Below are 22,724 nucleotides of genomic sequence, written 5' to 3' on the forward strand. Positions count from 1 at the left end.
GAACAAGGCGCTGCTCCACCAATTCTATGTGAGGTGATTAGGGGGATGAACTGATGAAATCTATCCAGCTCTGGCAGGCAGCGAGGGCGGTGCAGCCGGCAGGGCAGGCAGGGAAAAGCGCAGTCCCTGAGGAGTGCTCAGGCAGGGCGCAATCCTTGATGAATTCGCCTGTTTAGACAGCGGTGACAACATCGGCTTACCGGCTCTGGCAGTGCCTCTCTGAGCTAGACTGCAATGGGGGAAGATGGGGGTCCCCCCCCCTCAATATCCGGAGACTGACCTGACTCATAGAAGAGGAGAAGGAGGTTCGGCACTTTCCCACAGCCTCAACATGGCCAGGGTTCTCAAGGGGGTCTGGGAGGGGATTCCAAGGCAGGGATAGCCCCGGGATCCTGATACTCCCTCCAGGGGTACAATGCCCACAGGTTTAGGATTGGGGGCTTCCTCAAAAACCCAGCAAGGCTTGCAGGTGGAAGCAAAGCGCTGAATTATCCCACATAGAAGTATCCTGTGGAGAGTTATCCAAGGGTGAAATGCTACCGGTTCAGACCAGTTCTCCCGAAACGGTAGTAAAAAAATGCTACCGGTTCAGCTGAACCGGTATTTCCGACAATCAGCTGGGCAACGATCAGCTGTGATGCATGATTTATATTAGCTAGAATCGTCAGATTTCCTGCTGTGTAGCTAATTTAAATCGCGTGGCACAGCGGATTCCCCTCCTTGCTGTTCTACTTACCTTTGCAGACTTGGAAGGCTTCAAAATGTTCCTTTTTTAGCACTGCACGGATGCGCCTCAGGTATGCATGCGTGTGCTCAGCGCGCTTTTGTTAGCAGACTCACAGAACCGGTAGCAGACTTCAGGAGATTTCACCCTTGGCAAGTTTCCCGCAGCAAGTTTGTCTCGCGGTGAGTCAGCCTTGGCGACATGGCCACGGCAACTCGCTCAAGACCCGCCTCTAGACCTTTTACTTTTTCTTCAAGTAATTCATTTATTTTACATTTGGTGCCGGTGTAATGTGGGACTTCTATGGGAATGAGCGCATACATGGGACATATTTTGCAGATGCCAAAGGTCTCTTTTGTATGAACCTGATTCAAATCTTGCTTTTTTCAAGATCTTCCAAGGATGGGTAGTTTCCAATACATATGAACATCTAAGCATGCCTAGCTTTGATGTAGAGACTGTAGGCTCATTTAGGAAGTTAGCACCCACCCCTTTCCTAGAAAAATGAGATATTTTAGAAAATATTAAAAGGGCAGAATATTTCCCCTAAAAGGGAGGCAGAAACTCAGCCCCCCCTACCTTTGTCAATGGGCCAGTCTATTCTATATAACAAAGATCTGCCTTTGGGGATGGGGAGAAACAGGCTCAAGCTCAATCCCTCCAAGACAGAGTGGCTGTGGATGCCGGCATCCCGGTACAGTCAGCTGCAGCCGCGGCTGACTGTTGGGGGCGAGTCATTGGCCCCAATGGAAAGGGTGCTCAACTTGGGCGTTCTCCTGGATGGACGGCTGTCTTTTGAAGACCATTTGACGGCCGTCTCCAGGAGACCTTTTTACCAGGTTTGCCTGGTCCGCCAATTGCGCCCCTTCCTAGACCGGGATGCCCTATGCACGGTCACTCATGCTCTCGTGACATCTCGCTTGGATTACTGCAATGCTCTCTACATGGGGCTCCCCTTGAAGAGCACCCGGAGGCTCCAGTTAGTCCAGAATGCAGCTGCGCGGGTGATAGAGGGAGCCCCTCGTGGCTCCCATGTGACACCACTCCTGCGCAGGCTGCACTGGCTACCTGTGGCCTTTCGGGTGCGCTTCAAGGTTTTGGTAACTATCTTTAAAGCGCTCCATGGCATAGGGCCGGGTTACTTACGGGACCGTCTACTGCCACCGATTGCCTCCCACCGACCCGTATGCTCTCACAGGGAGGGACTCCTTAGGGTGCCGTCCGCCAGGCAGTGCCGACTGGCGACACCCAGGGGAAGGGCCTTCTCTGTGGGGGCTCCCACCCTCTGGAATGAACTTCCCCCAGGACTTCGTCAACTTCCTGACCTTCGAACCTTTCACCGTGAGCTTAAGACACACTTATTTATCTGCGCAGGACTGGATTAGAATTTTATTTTAAATTTAGTTTTTAATGGGGTTTTTATTATTTTAATTATAATTTTAAATCTGGCCTAATGTAATAAGTTTTTTAATAGTGTTTTATCTTGTATTTATTCTTGTGTTTTTATCAGGCTGTAAATCGCCCTGTGTCCTTATTTGATTAAATAATAAAATAATAATAATAATAAAATACCTCCTTCAGGCAGAGCCGTAGTAGGAATTGCCCAAAGCCCTTTCATTACATCATCACCCAGCATGAGTTAACCAAGCTTGGGTCTCAAAAGTCAACCTACAAAGTTACCCCTGCATGGCCCCATGGGAGTCTGACAACCAATTCAGAAGACAAGCTCAAATTCAAAGCCAGAGAGGGTATAAAATCCAGGGACTCTCAGCAACTCTTCCCTTTTTTCACCCAAGAAAGCACGTGAACCTGTTCATCAATAAACCTTCTTTCCAAGCAACTTCCATGAATCCAGTGTCTTTTTCCCCACTTGGAACTGAACCCAGAAAGATATTTCTTCCAACTCTCAACAATGAGATAGATCAGTCCGAAGAATGTGTAAGATGACAGAGGTGATCTAGTGTTTCTCCCGCCCTCTAAAATCAAATGATATAATGCTTTGGAAGTGTGCCATCTGAAAATGCATGCAGAATATATGATTAAATGCTCTGTTCTCTTCAAGGAGGACTATGTGAATAGTCCTTTTTTTCCCCCTCCTTTCTTATATGAGGAAATTGATTCTAAGGTTTAATTTCACTAAGCAGAATAAATATAAGCTGTCTCCTTCCGGGGTGATAGATGTCCCGAATTGCCAAATTCCACTCACAGCAAGAGACTACTACAGCTTTTGTGGTTACCTCAGAAGCTGGAGGGGAAGGGGAGGGAGAGAAGAAGAAGAAGAAGAAGAAGAAGAAGAAGAAGAAGAAGAAGAAGAAGAAGAAGAAGAAGAAGAAGAAGAAGAAGAAGAAGAAGAAGAAGAAGAAGAAGAAGAAGAAGAAGAAGAAGAAGAAGAAGCAAACAAAGCATTTGATTGTGTTTAGTTAGTTTAATTGTCTGGTCCACGTGCCCAAATCCTTTTGCCAAAAGAAATGAGAGAAACACAGATGCGGGAATCGGAGTAGAACAATCAGCTCCAAACTCCCCAAAGGTTATTTATATATAGCTATAGGTACAGGTAAGGATGCGGTGGCTCAGTAGCTAAGATGCTGAACTTGTCGATCGAAAGGTCGGCAGTTCAGCGGTTCGAATCCCTAGTGCCATGTAACGGGGTGAGCTCCTGTTACTTGTCCCAGCTTCTGCCAACCTTAGAGTTCGAAAGCACGTTAAAAAAATGCAAGTAGAAAAAAGTGACCACCTTTGGTGGAAAGGTAACAGCGTTCAGTGCGCCTTTGGCATTTAGACTGCTGGAACTCAGGAGGCAGAGAATAGATGGGGCCAGTCAGAATTTTTGCTACCGGTTCTCCAAACTACTCAAAATTTCCGCTACCGGTTCTCTAGAACTGGTCAGAATCTGCTGAAACCCACCTCTGATTGGGACTATAAAATGACAAAAATTAATAAAAAAAAATAGAAAAAGGCCCCCAAAGCTTTCTTTACAATGGTAGAGGAACTAGGCATTCAAGATGTCTGGAGAGAAAGATATTTGAAAGAAAAACAGCATATCTTTTATTCAAATAGACATAGGTCATGGTCCAGAATAGACATGATATGTCTGTCAATTGACTTATTAGCTAATGTACAAGATATAAACATTGAAGCAAGTATTTGGGCTGACCATAATCTGATTATAATTATATGGAAGGGATAAAGAAAGAGATTAAGATGGGCTTTGAATCAAACAATATTAAATGAAAAAGAGCTTCAACCATTTGTGGAGAAAGAATTGGCTTTCTTTTTCAAGGAAAATAAAAAAGGAAGATACCTCACTGCAAAATGTGTGGGATACAGTAAAAGCGCACATTCGAGGTTTGGCAAAAAGAAATAAAAAGGAAAGACAAACAACAGAGGCAAAAAAGGTTGTAAAATGGGGCAAAACTCACTTAACAAACATAACAACAGAAATTTTGGGCTGGGTTGTGGTCGTAAATTGAGGACCACCTATATAGATGGGGGATGCAGATGTAGGTATATCTCAGCCTGACTTGGTTTACCATAGTTGTTAAAATACCATGGATGCTAATTGGGTTGAAAAAAAAATTCTTGGCTAGCAACTCCAAGAAAGTAAGAGTTAGGCCAATGTAAATAAATGTACATTCTTAAGTGCTGCAGGCTCCATTGGGTTCTCAGTTCCCATTTTTATTAATTAAAATCATATGTATTTACTTAGTTACTTGGCTCCTATACTGCTCCAACATATCTTACATGCCTCTGGAATGTAACAGAGTTTAAAAATATTTTATTTTATTTTATTTTTATTTATTTATTTATTTATTTTGTCACACAGTATATATAAGCATAAGCATGTAATAACTATACAATATATAAGCATATATATGAGTGTGTAATAGCTATATTAATTAGATATAACAAAAGGAAACAATAGGACAGGAACAGTAGGCATGCTTGTGCTCTTATGCACGCCCCTTACAGACCTCTTAGGAATGGGGTGAGGTCAATAGTAGTTTTTGGTTGAAGCTTTGGGGATTTTGGGAAGAGACCACAGAGTCAGGTAGCATATTCCAAGCATTAACAACTCTGTTACTGAAGTCATATTTTCTGCGATCAAGATTGGAGCGGTTAACATTAAGCTTAAATCTATTGTTTGCTCGTGTATTGTTGCAGCTGAAGCTGATGTAGTCAGCTTCAATTAAATAATGTAGTCAAAACACTGCAAAACTACAAGAAGATGCATAAATGTTCACTTTCCAGAAAAGAACAAGACTTTTAAAAGACCATGACAATCAACTCAAAGAAGCAAGTCTTAGTTGCTTTATATACAATGGTGTGTGGGTGTGGGTGTGGGTGTGTGGGTGGGTGTGTGTGTGAGAGAGAGAGAGAGAGAGAGGGAGAGGGAGAGAGAGAGAGGAGATATTGCCAGAAACATTTTAGAAAGAATAGCTAGAATGATGGTGGTGTCAGGACTGCCTCTATTCAAAATTCAAGAAAGGAAACCCCCAACCCTATTCATTTAGAGAATTCAAACTTTTAGTAAGTTTGAAATGATAGCAGCGAAAGCAAAGGAAGATCTGATTCAAAACGTGCGAAAGTTACAGACTGAAAATCCCCCAATCCCTCCCCCAAAGATCCACTACTGAGAGTCCAATCAATGCCCAGTACAATGTTGTGGGAAAGCTCATTTTCAGGTATTTCTCCCATCTTACCTTACAGACGACCCCCACCCCATTAAAGACCTTGGAGTTTTCATGTCAAATGATCTAAGTGCCAAAGCCCACTGCAACTACATAGCAAAAAAAGCTCTAAGAGTTGTAAACCTAATCTTGCGTAGATTCTTTTCCAAAAACACCATACTACTAACCAGAGCATATAAAACATTTGCTAGACCAATTCTAAAATACAGCTCGCCTGTTTGGAATCCTCACCACATCTCTGACATCAATACAATTGAACGTGTCCAGAAATATTTTACAAGAAGAGTTCTCCATTCCTCTGAAAACAATAAAATACCTTATCCCATCAGACTTGAAATCCTAGGCTTAGAAAACTTGGAACTCCGTCGCCTTCGACAAGACCTAAGTTTAACTCACAGAATCATCTATTGTAATGTCCTTCCTGTTAAAGACTACTTCAGCTTTAATTGCAATAATACTAGAGCAACTAATATATTTAAACTTAATGTCAGCCGCTTTAATCTAGATTGCAGAAAATATGACTTCTGTAACAGAATCATCAGTGCTTGGAATACTTTACCTGACTCTGTGGTCTCTTCTCATAATCCTAAAAACTTTAACCAAAAACTTTCTACTATTGACCTCACCCCGTTCCTAAGAGGACCATAAGGGGCGTGCATAAGCGCACAAACGTGCCTACCGTTCCTGTCCTATTGTTTTTCTTTTCTTCTTCCTATATATATATATGCTTATACCTCCTTATATTTACTCATATACGTGTTTATATACTATATAATCTTTTTTGTATGATACCTACATATATTGTAGTGACAAAATCAATCAATCAATCAATCAATCAATCAATCAATCTGGAGTCTCGGGATGGTTGGCTTTGATTTGAGTGTAAACATGTCCCTTCAGCAGTGCCGTAATTCATGAGTGCAAATTCATGAGTAGTCCCTTTCAGTTCTCATGGGACTACTCCAGCTCACTTCCCCATCCCAAATAACTGAGACCCGCTCCCCGTTACTATGGCAGCAAGCATACTGAAGAAACCCATGCTGGAGATCCGGATGACAGATGGCCCCACCTCCTTTCCACTCTTGTCCTGCCCATACTTTATCTAAGAAGAGATTGGACAACCATTTATTGGAAATGGTTTAGGGCCGTGATGGCGAACCTATGGCATGCGTGCCACAGGTGGCACGCGTAGCCATATCAGTGGGCATGCCGGCTCAGCTCCAGTGGGCATCTGCATGCCAGCCAGCTGATTTTCGGGCCTTCTGGGCCCACCAGAAGTAGGGAAACAGGCTGTTTCCTGCCTCCGGAGGGCTTACGGGGGGTGGGGAAGGCCTGTTTTTCTTTCTCACCTTGCTCCAGATCCTCTCTATGCATCTAGGGAGGGTGAAAATAGCCTTCCTCAGGCCCTCTGGAGGCCCAAAACAGCCCGTTTCCCAATTTCCGGTTGGACAAGAAGTGATTTTTTTTGCTGTCCCCAGCCTCCAGAGACTCCTAGAGAGGCTCTGGAGGCTGGGGACAGCAAAAAACATCACTTCCGGTTCAACCAGAAGTTGGGAAACGGGCCGTTTCGGGCCTACAGAGGGCCTCCGAGGGGGTGGGGAAGGCTGTTTTTGCCCTCCCCAGATGCATAGAGAGGACCTGGAGCCAGGTGAGAAAGAAAAACAGGCCTACCGGGACATTGTGTGCCAGGAGCGGGGGTGGGGAGGGCGGTTGCGCACGCATGCGCAGGGCGCATAGAATTATGGGTGTGGGCACACACGTGCGCAGACCTTACCCCCACCCCCACCCACCCCATCCTGGCACATGATGGCAAAAATATTAGCCATCACTGGTTTAGGGTTTCCTGAGCATAGGATTGGTCTAGAACAGGGATTCCCAACCGCCGGTCCTTGGACAGAAACTGGTACTGGTCCATGGCCTGTTGGGAACTGGTCCACAAAAAATGCACAAAGCTCTATTTTTGCATGCTTAGAATAAGGTTGCATACATGAACCCCCACCCCCACCCCACCATCTGCTGCCATTGCCCCTGCCAGTCCGCGAAGCCAGAATGGTTGGGGAGATCTGGACTAGAAGACCTCCAGGGTCCCTTCCAACTTCATTATTATGTTATTCTATAACAACCAAGGGCGAAAGAAGTCACAAAATCGGATGTGGGTCGTAAAATTTAACAGCTGCCTAGCTTAGCAACAGACCTTCTGGTGTCAGTTGGGGTCGTAGGTCGAGGACTACCCGTAATAAGATAGTTTTAAAAGACAGGCTACGTGTCCTACTCCCTGAACTGTGATAGTTCCTGGAAACAAACCAACAAAATAGTTGCCCTTTTCATGCAATAAAAGAACAAAATAAATTGCCAGGGCCCACTCGTCCACATTTTCATGTGTGTTTTCAGTTCTTCTTATCCCTTGTAAAAAAGAAATTTGAGCAAGGAACTACGCTGCTCCGAAGGCACCAATCTTTCTCTTATAGCTAAAAAAGCTGAAAGCTTTGTGGACTCTGATGCGTGCAAAGACACTGTAATGGCAGGTTATCAACCAGATATTGCTCATAAGAGCTTTAACCATGATTGTAAGAAGCAGCACTTGGTGTCTAGCATTAAGGGAAGGGTATTGAGAGCGTCAAGCTTGAGGAACTGAAAAGGAGGTGAAGCTTGAGCTCCCTTCACATTGGTAATACAAGCAAAGAAAGCAAACCAAGAAAGGCTGAGACACTATTTTCTGATAAAGTTACTTCCACGCATAATGAGACACAAAAGCAGGGGTGTCAAACTCACAGCTGGCAGAAGGTTGCAGGAGGCCGTCGCAGCTGAAAACAGGCCTCATGAGGGCCGCACACAGCCCTCCTGAGCTCCGTTTTCACTGGCAGAGGCTGGCAGGAGGCTGTCACAGCCAAAAACAGAGCTCGGGAGCCCGTTTTCACTGGCAGAGCGTTTGGGCCACCACAGGTGCCTCTGACACCAGTAATGTTGAGCTGGCCAGGCCCATCTTGGCCACGCCCATCCCAGCCCCGAGGTCAAACACAACTCTGATTCAGCCCTCAATGAAATTGAGTTTTGACACCCCTGATCTAAAGAAACCTGTACGCTTACTCAAACGTAAGACCATCCGCAGATAAGCCGAACCCAATTTTGGCGGGTATATTTGGCTTATCTGCAAGGATGTACATCCCTCCCTAACCAAGATGATGCCAAAATGATGGGTCATAACGTCACCATAGAATCACCGTTCTTGTACACTTTGAGAACCAATGTGGATCGTGGTTAAGGAGTTGGACTGGCATTGGATCAAGGGGTTACTCTACAGCCGTTGCCTACTGGGGGCAGGGGTCAATGGATCTGTCGTGTCCCACTCCTCCGCTGACGGCCGGGTCAGGGAAATCCGAATCAGGCGTGCCTCTACAGCTCTGCCAAAGTCCTAGCAAAGTCCTCAGGGCAGGCAGGAGACCAGAAAGTGACTCAGCAAGATATGTTTAGACTTTGCCTGACTCAGAGAATGCCAGAAAGCAGGTCCTTTATATAGGCCATGGGGTGTGGCTCCATGACTCAGCACTTATCCAGGCCTGCCCCTCCCTTCTTTCTGTTGCCTCCGTCTATCAAGTCTTCTGACGCTCCAGTCTGCAGCTGTTGGCAATTGACCTCCCTCAGGCTCACATGCTGTGGAGGAGGGGGAGGGGTCTAGTTGCTCCGTTTGCCTGGGCATGGAGCCAGAGCTGGGGGCTGGAGATACCTCCTCTTCAGCCTGTCTGGGCATGGAGCCAGGGCTGGGGCCGGGAGGCATACTAGGACATTCCTCCGTGTTTGGAAGCAGATAAGAAGGCCCCGGCTGTGGTGAGATCGGACGAGACACAACAGGATCATGAAGTGGTGAAAAGTTACTGCCTCTAGATTTGGACCATCAACATCCAGGAGCCCCTAGGTTCAAGTTTATTGTCAGCTATTAAAACTCACTGGATGAGTTAGGGCCAGTCACTGGATGAATAAGGCCAGTCATACCAACCCACCTCAGAGGTGATGGTTATAGAGGAAAAATTGGAGAAGGGAGCATATTGTCGGGAGTTCCTGTCTAAAAGAGTGTGTGTGTGTGTGGGGGGGGGTATAATTCAAATTAATAAATAGTTTTGTTCTTACCGTTAAGAAACTTTCCCTATCAGTCAAGCAGAATCTGCCTTCCTACAGTTTAAGTCCATTCTCTTCTGAAATCAGGAAAGAACTTGCTTTTCCTGTTCAAATGTTGCATGAGATCCTTCATATCCTCTCTCAGTTTCATTTTTTCCCCCAGACTTAAACATAAATTGTTATCCATCTCTCTCCTGAGAGCCCTTTCTCTCTTCTGTGTCTAAACCCAGGAACATCTGCAGAAGGTTCTAAATGATGAGTATCAGACTGCCCACAACTTGAACCTCCAGATCAGGGGTGTCAAACTGGCGGCCCACAGGCCAGACGCGTCACATGCAGGCCACCCCCACCCCAGCTCCGTGAAGGGGAAAAAACATCATGATGATGGCAACATGATGTGGCAAGTTTGACACCCATGCTCTAGATAGAAACAATCCTTAGCTCCATGTGTTGAGAAAGTATAGTTTTACTAGAGACCAAGTGTATTGCTGCATTGCATAGCCAGAACTGAGAATCATGTGCCAAAATCTCTAAGTTCTACTCCCACCCTTTACTGTATCTCATTGCCCACATTTCTTCTTCTTCTTGTGCCATATCCGTCATCAGATGCTGGCGATCATATTGCCGATCCTATTTTTATCAACAGCCACACAAAAAATTGCTGCTGAGTTTTGTCCAAACCAGTCCCTTAGATTTTACAGCTATGATGTGTTTTTTTTCTTGCCCACGCTAGTGTAACCAATCAAGTCCATGCAAGATATTTTCATAACAATCAGTCCAAGCATAGTTCGGGCTGTAGCTCTCTCCTTCTTCCAGCTGGGTGACCTTGAGGCAGCATCTCGAGAAAGTACAGCATCTACTTTCTATTTCCCAAGCATTCCCCCTTACGTTCTCCCTTCCCACAGTTCATGGCAGTCAGTCACTGCATAGCAGCGAAGCACAGCAAGCATAAGGTGCAGCTGACATTAAGATTACCGCCACAATGTAATTGTGGCTGCCATTTTGACTTTCTTTTTCAGCTCTCCAAGACCTTTAATTGGACCAGATCTCCTTCATGACATCAGCTCCTTTCAAAAGGAATTTGTATTTTTCTGGCTCTGCAGTAAAACATAGTTCAGCTGGATTTTGGTTTCCAATGCTGGATTTGAGGAAGGTCTGTTTTCCTCTTAGACACACCTTTCTTCTCCTTAATTCCCATCCATGATTACATCCATGCAGAAAGTTTGTTTTGAAATGTTTAAACTAGACACAGAAAGTGGCTTTTACAAGTTCATTCACCATTCATGCTTATGTTACTGGTGACAGATGTTCAGATAAGTAGTTTACAAGTGTCCATTATTGCAGTTTTATGCTTTTTGCCAATTTAATATTCATCAGCTCAGCACAATTCAGCAGCCAAGCACAATAGTTAATTAATCCCACATTTATATTAAAAGCAAGTCAGTTGTTTCCATTTGGATTCATGATTTATGTCTTCCAAAGGCTAGTTAGGAAGGGCACGATATTAAAAAAAAAATCCATGTAAGTTATAAAAAATTAAGAACAGATTCCATCTGGTAGTAAGTTTTGGTAGAAGCAAGTAATGAAACTCAATTCATTCTTTTATTCTTATTAACTTATGGGAAATATAAAACAGGATTGTACAGATATTAAATTGTTTCTGGCCCGAAGCTCATAATCAAAGAGATTAAAAATAAAAAGAAATGTAAGAAAGGCGATCAAAAAAAGTCAAATGGCAGCTGCAATAATGCAATTAAAATTCCATCACGTTTTATATATAATTCACATATTCATTGGGAGAAATAAGTTCCAACTGCAGTTTGATTTTATGCTTTTTCCAGGAATCCATTTTTAAGTCACACCCAAATTTGGGTGACATACCAAAGTACTGGTTTATTTTTATTGATTTGATTTGATTTTTTTAATCCCATCTTAATTATTTTTATAATTAACTCAAGACAGCAAGCATTTTGTTATTGTTAGTTGCAAAGTCGTGTCTGACCCATCGCAACCCCATGGACAATGTTCCTTCAGGCCTTCCTGTCCTCTACCATCCTCTGGAGTCCATTTAAGCTCACGCCAATTGCTTCAGTGACTCCATCCAGCCACCTCGTTCTCTGTCGTCCCCTTCTTCTTTTGCCCTGAATCGTTCCCAGCATTAGGCTCTTCTCCAGTGAGTCCTTCCTTCTCATTAGGTGGCCAAAGTATTTGAGTTTCATCTTCAGGATCTGGCCTTCTAAAGAGCAGTCAGGGTTGATCTCCTCTAGGACTGACTTGTTTGTTTGCCTTGCAGTCCAAGGGACTCGCAGGAGTCTTCTCCCGCGCCTTAGTTCAAAGGCCTCAATTCTTTGACGCTCAGCCTTTCTTATGGTCCAACTTTCACAGCCATACATTGCAACTGGGAAAACCATAGCTTTGACTATACGCACTTTTGTTGGCAGGGTGATGTCTCTGCTTTTTAGTACGCTGTCTAGATTTGCCATAGCTTTCCTCCCTGGGAGCAAGCGTCTTTTAATTTCTTGGCTGCAGTCCCCATCTGCGGTGATCTTGGAGCCCAGCAAGCATTCCTAATACTATTTCCTCCTCCTATTTTTCCCCACATTGAAAGGAGTGCTGGGAGTTGTGAAAACAGCACATTGGGCAGTGTTGGTGTAAGTTGTGGGGCAGAGCTAAATTAACCCACTTAAAGAAAAGCAAGGAAATAAGTTATCCCGTCTCTGGATTTTCAAGGATCTCATTCTGGTTTATAATCCACTTCGGTGGAAGGGGTAGGAAGACAGTTCAGCATTATCATTCCTTTGGATGCTGGCAATTTTTGGAAGAGCGAAGAGAATATTTATAGCTCAGGGTTGAACTGTGGTATCCTTGATTCTCTCTAAACTTGGTTGTTCTCTTGCAGACATTTCATTACCCAACTGAGTAACGTCATCAGTGCTAAAAGGGAGTGATACTCCCTTTTATATATTTATATATTAGTGACTTGTCCTGTTAGCATTGGTAGGAGTATTCTTGATGGTTCCTTGATTAGGCTGTTGTTTACTGTTTGTTTGTTTGTTTGTTTGTTTGTTTGTGGTGGTGGGGGTTCCTTGATTGGGGTATTGTTTACCTATTGATTGTGGGTCTAGTGTTAATCTTGGTGATAATTTCTCCTCGTCTGGGTTCTGATTGCTGGCGAGGAGGTGTTCTCAGTGGTGGGGTTCAGGCAGGTTTGTCCAAACCGTTAGTTAAATTGCTGGCTGGGCTTGCCCCTCCCTTCCCTGCCCCTTTGAAGAGTCCCCACGTGCCCCATTTTGGCTCCCAAATAAATGCAGGGTGGCCTCCTAGGCCCCAAAAGGGGCTCGGTGGCTGCAATGCAGCCCCCCTCAGAGCCCATTTTTGCTCCCAGGAGGATGTAGGGAGGCCTCCTAGGCCCCAAACGGAGCACGGGAGGTGCAGTGTGCCCCCCCCTAAGGTCCGTTTTACTCCCAGGAGGGTACAAGAGGCTGAGTGCTGCCTGTCACACTCCCTGGCCACACCCATCATGGCCACGCCCACCCAGCCAGTCATAGGTCAGAGAACCAGTTGTTAAATTATTTGAATCCCACCATTGGGGGTGTTGTGTCCTCTCCTTCACGACCGGCCGTAGCTAGGGTGATTGTCAACCAATCCGAGCAGCAGAAACGCCGGCAACAGAAAGAGCGGGAAGCCGGGAGAGCTCCTATTGGTTTATGCTTTTTACAGCTACACTCACATTGAGACAGTTCTGTCTGGGGAAAACAGTTCCCGAGTTGAGTTCAGTTAGGAAGCAGATCGTGTTATGTTGATCGCTCGCTGTTAGCAATAAACGGAAGTTATTTTAATTAGTAGTTCTGGTTTTTCTTCCTTCTGGAGAAGGATTTAGCAGGGTGATCTTCCAGTTATGGAAGAGCCAGGCTGAAAATGAATGAGGAATGCTGGAGTGGGACCTCAAAAGAATTTCCATTTTTATATTTGTCTCAGTTGTTTCAGAACAGGGAGCTTTCCTTTGACCAGAGAAACATTTGAAATTTCAAAAGGATGTTTCAGGTGAACATCAAAATGGCTGTTACGGAGAACTGCCTCTTGAAGATGCCTTTAGCAACTTCACACAAACCTCTTATTTAATTTGCCCTATTAAAATAACATTGTCTAAAAATCAAGTGGGCCAAGGAATCTGGGTACCAAGAAATGTGCTTAGGGAACATCTTGGTGACGGTAGATCAGTGGTGAAATGTAAAATTTGTTACTACCGGTTCTGTGGGCGTGGCTTGGTGGAAGGGGTAATGTGACTGGGTGGGCGTGGCCAACTTATCGGCAGAAGAAAAAATGCTTTTAAAAGTTTAAAAAAAAACACCTCTGATGATCGCGCGGCTCAGCTGGGCATGGGCGGGGGGGCAGGGTTTTTTGCTACCGGTTCTCCGAACCACCCGCCGCCATCGCTATTGGATCAGGCAATCCGGTCTGAACCGGGAGCATTTCACCGCTGCTATAGATATTATACTACCTGTCACCTTCCCTATCTTTTGGTGAACAGGAACCTACTGAAATTGTAAAGTTAAGGATTCCAATCTCACATTGTTGGATGTGCTTTGCAAATTGTCTGACCGTATCCTGCCGCAAGGATGGGGAAATCTTATTCCACAATTTGTCTCATGAATTCTAATGATCTGGAGATGGTACTTTGAAAATATTTCCCCTAGAACAGGGGTGTCAAACTCAAGACCTGGGGGCCGGATCTGGCCCATGGGGTGCTTAGATCTATCCCACGGGCCTGCCTTGAAAACAGTGAATGACCAGCCCGTAGTGCCTCTGCCAGCAAGAAGGGAGCTTGGGAGGGCTGCGTACAGCATTCCAGGGCTCTGTTTTGGCCCCTGACAGCCTCCTCCAATCTTCGGCTAGCAAAATCAAAGTTCGGGAAGGCCATGTGGCAGCGGGCTAAAGGAGGCTGTTGCAGCCCACACACGGCCTCCCTGAACTCCATTTTCACTGGCAGAGGTCTGTAGGAAACCATTGCAGCCAAAAATGGAGCCCGGGAGGTCCATAGTTGCAATAAATGAAGCCTCAATGAGTGACATTGAGGGCCACGCCCACCATGACCATGCCACCTGGTCACGCCCATGGCCATCCACCCTACTGAGGTCAAACACAACCCTGGTGGGGCTCTCAATGAAATCGAGTTTCGTTTTGTTTTTTTGAATTTATATCCTGCCCTTCCCTTCTCCGAAGACTCAGAGCGGCTTACAATGTGTTAAGCAATAGTCTTCATTCATTTGTATATTATATACAAAGTCAACTTATTGCCCCCAACAATCTGGGTCCTCATTTTTACCTACCTTATAAAGGATGGAAGGCTGAGTCAACCTTGGGCCTGGTGGGACTTGAACTTGCAGTAATTGCAAGCAGCTGCTGTTAATAACAGACAGACTTAGTCTGCTGAGCCACCAGAGGCCCCAGATGTCTAGTCTCTCATCTATCCAGGGCAGGGATGTCACCAGAGTTTGACATCCCTGCCCTAGATAGATGAGAGACTAGAGCAGCAGTTTGAAATAGAAACTGCTTGATACCGAGGAGGTCAATTTAGTTTTCTCTTTATCTTCTATAGACCGCTAAATTGAGGTGGGGGGAAATTATGCCCACCCTCTTTAGAAACCCTTTTATGGAAAGCTATTGTCCATATTAAGGGACACTGTGGCTCAGTGGCTAAGACGCTGAGCTTGTCGATCGAAAGGTCAGCGGTTCAAATCCCTAGTGCCGCATAACGGGTTGAGCTCCTGTTACTTGTCCCAGCTTCTGCCAACCTCGCAGTTTGAAAGCGTATAAAAAAATGCAAGTAGAAAAATAGGGGCCACCTGTTGTGACCCAGGCCCAAGTAGGTAGTAGGAAATTGAGTCAGTGTAAAAACAAACAAACTTTATTATAACAGCTGAGAATTAACTCATTCTCAGCGTAGTCCAACTAAATTAAAGCAAATTCCTCCCAACACAATTCCTCAGTCCTATCAGGCCTTTCTTGGCAAAAGTTTAGAAGACACTGATACAAATGCAACAAGACAAAGCTGTTAATGTTGTTTTCTGGCAAAGAGCCCAAACACCATTGCTGGTCCTTTAAGCCTTATGGGAGGGACCAATCATCTCTTGACCCTACTCCCAAGTCATCCTCTTTGCTTGAGCTACTCTTGCCTTCTGGCAGCTCTTCTCATGCGTGCATTAGGAACAGGATCCTCCTGGACTTCCGGTTTGGCACCGTAGGTGATGGTGGTGATCTTTATGATCACCAACCTCTGGATTATGTGGAATCGCTAGGACAGCTTAAATCTGCTGTCCAGCGGTTCGGAAAACCCCCTCTTCGGGAGAAGGAGAAGGTGGTGAGCTGAGGGCAGAGGTTGAATTTCCCTAAAGCCCCTGAGAAAAAAGGGGTTTGAAGGGTTAAGTTCCCTCCAGTAACCCGAAGTGCTCCAGATCCGAGGATTCTTCTGCTTTGGCGGAACCAATCACCACGACCAAACGCCGAGATTTATTTTGGACAATAAAGGATTATACCAGACAGAACGAAAGTGGGAGAACTTTATGCAAGTAGCTAAGCCGATTCCCCGATACTTTGTAACAAGCTTGAAAACAGCAAGAAAATGGAGGCGAATTGTTAACAAGTTAACGAGTGGAAAGCGAAAGTGATACTTTCAGCTTGCCGTCTGCAGTTGGTAATTTGCATGTTACATGCTGCTTTAACTCTTTAACTCTTTGCTGCCTGCTGATAGAATCTAGGGAGATTTTTAAATATTGCTTTAAAAGACTGTGTTTCTTAGAAGTTAAGAAGATTTAAAGTGAATATTAAGTTGGAAATAAATAAATAAATAATTTTATAGAAGATGGCAGCCAAACAATTAAAGTCTACTGTAACAAAGAGCTCTGGAACTTTATCAGCTGGTGCCTCTCCAGCTCATACAGCAGAGACTAGAACATTGAATTTAGAGGCGTTACAAGAGAACTTAAAAGGCTTTATAGAAGAAAAATTTAAAGTAATAACTGATGAGATGTCTGAAATGAAAGAGCAGATATCAGAAATTCAAGTGGGAAATAAAGAAGTTAAAGAAGGATTTGTAATGGCAGTACAAAGTTTGGCAACGAATGTGATTTTATTAGAAGAGGAGGTTGCAGAAATTAAGCAACATAATTTAAAATTAGAAAATAAAATGGATGAATTTCAAAGTAAAATGGAAAAAACAGAGGATGAAATAGTTTTGATACAATATAGAAATATGGAATTTGCTCTTAGAATCCGAGGTTTGAAAGAAAATAAGGAAGAGAATTTAAGGGAAATTTTTTCTGAAGTATTTGCTGAGATATTAGCAGCTCGTCCAGCAGATGTGGCTTATCAAATTGATAAAATATATCGTCAACCAATAATGTTGGAAACTTGGGAAAGAATTTGGGTGAGGAATGTTAAATTTACACAAGCGCAAAATATGAGAGAAAATTTTTATAAGATGTTTTATAGATGGCATTTAGACCCCAAAAAGTTGTCATGTATGTATCCTAATGTACAGGCTAAATGTTGGAGATGCGATTGTGAAGATGCCACTTATTACCATATATGGTGGACTTGTAAAAAAGTTAAAGCATTTTGGATTAAAGTATGGTGGATCATGCAGAATATTTTGAAAAAGAAGATTAAGTTTACTCCGCAGTTCTTTCTACTAGGAATAATTATGGACTATACAGCTATAGAGACTAAATTGATTTTGAACTTAATAACAGCTGCAAGACTTTTGATTGCTCAGTATTGGAAGAAAGAAGAATTACCTACAATTGAAGAATGGACACTCAAAGTATCAAATCTGGCAGAGATGGCAAAAATCTCCGCTTACTTGAAAGACTATACACTAGAAAAATATATTTTAGAATGGAAAATGTGGATTGATTATATTCAAAATAAGTATCAGATAAAAAAATATCGAATAGCATATGAGTAAATTTAGGAAATATTTTGTATTAGATATATTTTTGAAGGAGAGGGGAATTGAGAGTGTGACTAAGTGTGGTGTGACTAGAGATTATAATTTAGGAATTATTTTAGATTATGATTGTTAGTTTTGATACCCTGCATTTTGTTCTGGGAAGTCGGGGTGGGGGGTGGGGGGTAAGGAGGAGGGGAATTGGGGGGGGTTTGGTAGAGATGGAGTGATGGTTAATGTACAGGGATTATTGAAGATGTATAAATATAATTAATGTAGGGTCGGGTCTGCCTAGTTACCATTTTAGAACGGTGAGGAGGGAGAAAAGAGAGAGTAGGAGGTAGGAAAGAGGAGAAGAGGAAGGAAGAGGGGTAGAAGAGGGAGAAGGAAGGTGTAGGGTGGAGGGAGGAGAGGATGTAGATAAGAGAAGGAGAGGAAGGTCTGGAAAGCAGAAGAAGGTAGAAGAGGGAAGAGTGTTAAAAAGGGGGGTGGTGACTGGGCAAGCCCGACTAATTGTATATAACTGTACATTGGATGAATTATTTGATATGATTGTAAAAATAAAACTTTTTATAAAAAAAAAAAAAAAAGGAACAGGCTCCTCCTGTTCCTCTGACTCACTACTGTCAGCCTCTGGAGGCTCTGGAGTCTGTACCTCACTCCCTGATGGCCCTGGCCCCACCTCTGCCTCCGACGCAGAGCCCTCATCTGGGTCTTCCCCAGCCTCCAGGACTGGCCCATGTTCTTCCTCAGCCTCATCGCAGTCTGACTCCGTTGCCAGCTCCGCAGGCTGCTGGCGGACCACAACACCCCATTTGGTGGGAAGGTAACAGCATTCCGTGCGCCTTTGGCGTTTAGTCATGCTGGCCACATGACCACGGAGACGTCTTCGGACAGCGCTGGCTCTTTGGCTTTGAAATGGAGATGATCATTGCCCCCTAGAGTCAGGAATGACTAGCACATATGTGTAAGGGGAACTTTTACCTTTATTGTCTATATTATCCTGAGGTTTGAATTACAGTGGCTGAGGACATTTCAATCTACCGTCTCTCTAAAGGAGCAAGAGCAAGCGTGCTTTAAAAACAAACAGGTTTTTTATATATCAGACCCTTAATACAAACTGAGGCTCCAAGGGATGGTAATAAGGACTTTAATGGCTATTTAGGCACTAGAGGCCCTGTTCCCTATTTGTGTCACTACATAGCTGAGATGGCGCTGTGAGTGTAAATAGCCTTTTGACGTTCTATTAATTTTGTTCTGCTGATTCAGTCCGTGGTTGGAGGGTCCCTAATTTATTGGGGGAAAAGGTGAAGTGTTGTTTTCCAGCTCTGTTCCCTTGGCTGTCCTGAGTAGACTATTTTTTTATACCATTGGCAATCCTAAAGAGTTTTACTTCCTGACAGGGATCTAACTCTCTCCCTTGGTGATTCCCTTCTACTTGTTTCCATCTCGTGTGGCAGATGCAATGACATCACATGGATCTAAGTATGTTTATCTATGTAATGTGACTATTATCTTCAATGGTGGGTTTCAAATCTTTTTACTACCGGTTCTGTGGGCATGGCTTGGTGGCTATGGCATGCCTTGTTGGGTGTGGCTTGATGGGCGTGGCAGGGGAAGGATACTGTAAAATCTCCATTCTCACCCCACTCCAGGGGAAGGATACTCTAAAATCCCCATTTCCTATCAATCAGCTGAGACTTGGGAGGCAGAGAATAGATGGGGTCGAGGCCAGTCAGAATTTTTATTACCGGTTCTCTGAACTACTCAAAATTTCCACTACCAGGTTTTTTGTTTTTTTTTACATTTATATTCCGCCCTTCTCCGAAGACTCAGGGCGGCTTACAGTGTGTAAGCAATAGTCTCATTCTATTTGTATATTTATATACGAAGTCAACTTATTGCCCCGCACAACAATCTGGGTCCTCATTTTACCTACCTTATAAAGGATGGAAGGCTGAGTCAACCTTGGGCCTGGTGGGACTAGAACCTGCAGTAATTGCAGGCAGCTGTGTTTAATAACAGGCTTCTTACAGCCTGAGCCACACCGCGGCCCCCAGTTCTCCAGAACTGGTCAGAACCTACTGAAACCCACCTCTGATGATCTTCTCATCTTTTCCACTACCTTCTCTTATTGGTGTCATTTTTATGATTGTCATCACTTTGTTGTTGTTGTTGTTGTTACCGTATTTCTCCAAAAAGATGACCTACCTTGAAAAGAAGCCCTATCACGTTTTTGAGCGCATGCGATCAAATTAAGCCCCACCCACAAAATTAGCCCTAATTAAGACGCCGCCCACCCCAGGGTGCAGGGGGACACAGGTAAAAAATAAGCTAGGGTGGGGATGGGGGGGGGTTCCCTACTTACCAGGCTTCGTACACCCCAACACCTGCCTCGCCTTCTTCTGTGGCCACTTCTTGTGCAGCTGCTTGCTGCCACTCGCATACATCGCCCGGCCTCTCTTTCACCTTTAGATGCCAACCGGAAGGCATCTGAAGCCGATAACAGAGATCCGGAGCTCTGTTATCGGCTACAGACGCCTTCTGGCAAGCATCTGAAGGTGAAATGGAGGCTGGGGTGATGTGTGCGAGTGGTGGCAAGCAGCCGCAGAAAAAGTGGACCAGCAGCGGGCTCCTGCTGGGCAGGGCTGTCAGTGCCACCGCCACGAGGTGAGTCAATAATTACAACCCTCCAAAAAGAAGGCCTAGTCGTTTTTTTCAGGGGTCAGAAAATAAGATCTGGCCTTCTTTTGGGGGAAACACGGCATTATTATTATTATTATTACTATTATTATCTGTTTCAGGCATCAAACATAAAACTCAGTCAACTGAACATTTAAAATGTGTCACAAATACCATGGACTGGTGCTAATGGTTGGTACGGGTTGCTGCCAGCATCCTAGGTATCAACCAAGTATCTTCTTAAAATATACGACGTTCTGAGTACCGCATTTTTTGCAGTTCTGCTGGTGTTATTGCAGGAAGCTGCAATTTCTTGATGTTCTTTGTAAAATTCTTGGTCATGGTACCAAGTGTGCCGATGACAATGGGTATCACTTTTAAATGTTTCATCCATAGCCATGTAGTTTCGATGGCCAGGATGATGATGATGATGATGATGGTTGTTGTTGTTGTTGTTGTTGTTGTTGTTATTATTATTATTATTATTATTATTATTATTATTATTATTATTATTATTATTATTTCAACCATCAGAAATATGAGTCAGTGCCAAGCATCTGAATTTTGATCACGTGACCAAAGGGATGCTGCAACAGTGTGAAAAATGGTCATGTTGCTTTTTTCAGCACCATTGTAACTTCGAACACTCACTAACAAATGGTTGTAAATTGAGGACTACCTGTAATCATTTGTAAAATAATAGCAGCAGGAGGCAAGTAAATAAAAATGTATACATACATACATACTTGGGGGCTATTTCAAGATATCTATTTCAATATAGATAGCCCTTGACTTATGAGCATTGTTTGATGACCATTAGAAGTTACTATGGTACTGAAACAGGTGGATACGGTTAGTCCATTTAGCATCCGTTAGACCAGGGATGTCAAACTTGCATCGTCACCATGGCGTCATGTGATGTATTGTGACTTTTCCCCTCTTTGTTAAACCGTGACATATTTGGCCCGCGGGCCTGAGTTTGACAGCCCTGCATTAGACCATCACAGCATCTGTGATCAAAATTCGGGTGCTTGTCAACTGGCTTCCATTTACAACAGTTGTAGCATCCCAGGGTAATGCAATTGCCACTTGCGCCCTTTTCCCAGCAAAATCAATGGGGGAAGTCTGATTCACTTAACAATTGCATGATTTGCTTAACAGCCCCAGCCAAAAAGGATATAAAATTCGATACGACTCACGTAAAGATGGCATTGCTTAGTGGTAGAAGTTTCAGTTCCTATTGTGGCTGAAGTCAAGGATTCTGTATAAGTTTCTTCAAACAATCAGGAACCTCTAACAGGGTATCCAACTGTGAAAAAGTCTTCATGCGCACATAGAATTTTTGGAGGTGGACAAGAGAGATGGGCATAGTTAGAAGAGAACTAGGACTGGGAATCAGGACTCCCTTATCGCATTGATAACAGAACATATGTATCTCTGTTTAGGTCCTTTTTCTTACTCTCTATATTGATTTTAGACGCTCCCAGTTAGTGTCACTCAGCCCAATTTACTGCTCCAGATTATTATCATGTAGAGAAGTTTTTGTTCGAATACATTGTTGGAATGTATTTTGGAACAACTACAGCCAATCAGTAGATGGCAGTGTTTATGAATTTGTATCTAGGGTATATAAGCTGTCTTTTTGTTCTGAGTAATGTTTCCTGTTTCATGAGCTGTTAAGCAGTAAAGCACATGGTGACTGTGCACTTTGTTCTGTAGGACTATATACAGAATTTCTAACAGGTTTTTGTTTTCCTTAGCACCTCACATTGCCAACATCAGATCATGTCCTTATAAAAACCTTAATTTGTCCTGAATTTAATTGTTGGCATTTTTTTCTGACTCTTTCTTTTCCTTCTGGCTTTATGACCTACAGCCCAGGAAAGGCCCATAATAATCATTACAAAACAAAAACGGAGAAAAGAGTCAGCTTAGGTACTCTTGCTATGCACTACTGTTATGAATGTGAAATATTCCACAAATCCACCTCCTTTCTATCCTACCATTCCATACCGTTCTAATTTAAAGATTATTTTCCCTATCTTCACTTAGTTGTATTCTTTAGGAACCATTTTTCAGCTGTTTATAGTCCTGCCGTGCTAATCAAAGCTTTTGTGCTGAGCCCCCATTTAATTTCCTCCATAGTCACTGGTCCCCTAATTACTTCAACTTTTTTTTAAAAAAAACCTTATCCAATACACTCATCCCGTTATACCTTAGATATCTCTTTTCATTTTAGATGATGTATTTTTATAGTAGGAAGACTTAGCAGGATACAAAGCAATCAAAACTGCATTGTCTAGTGTAACAGTGGGGGAACTTCTAGCAGAATGGCACAAAGATTAATAAGATTGGCTTTTGCATCAGAGTGGAAAGAAAACTAAATAAAAGGTCACTTTGAAAAACCCAGTCCTTGAAGTTATATTTTCCAGTGTTGCCAATATGGGGCGCTTGGCTTGCAGCTCTACCCCAAACGTTTTTCTGGAACGTGAAGCACAAATGTGAAAAATGTGATTTTAACATGGAGCTTTTCATTCTTACAGACAGCTAGCACTTTAAATACCTATCA

The 22,724-nt window shown here is 43.6% G+C and overlaps 1 protein-coding gene across 8 annotated transcripts in view; it reads right to left on the bottom strand.

The window, feature by feature from the left end:
- The window catches only part of CMTR2 (cap methyltransferase 2), a 154,594-nt gene that overhangs the window by 97,044 nt on the left and 34,826 nt on the right, over nucleotides 1-22,724 (bottom strand). The gene's annotated exons all lie outside the window — the stretch shown is intronic.

The sequence above is a fragment of the Ahaetulla prasina genome, chromosome 5 (assembly GCF_028640845.1).
Source record: "Ahaetulla prasina isolate Xishuangbanna chromosome 5, ASM2864084v1, whole genome shotgun sequence".
NCBI classification, from domain to species: Eukaryota; Metazoa; Chordata; class Lepidosauria; order Squamata; family Colubridae; genus Ahaetulla; species Ahaetulla prasina.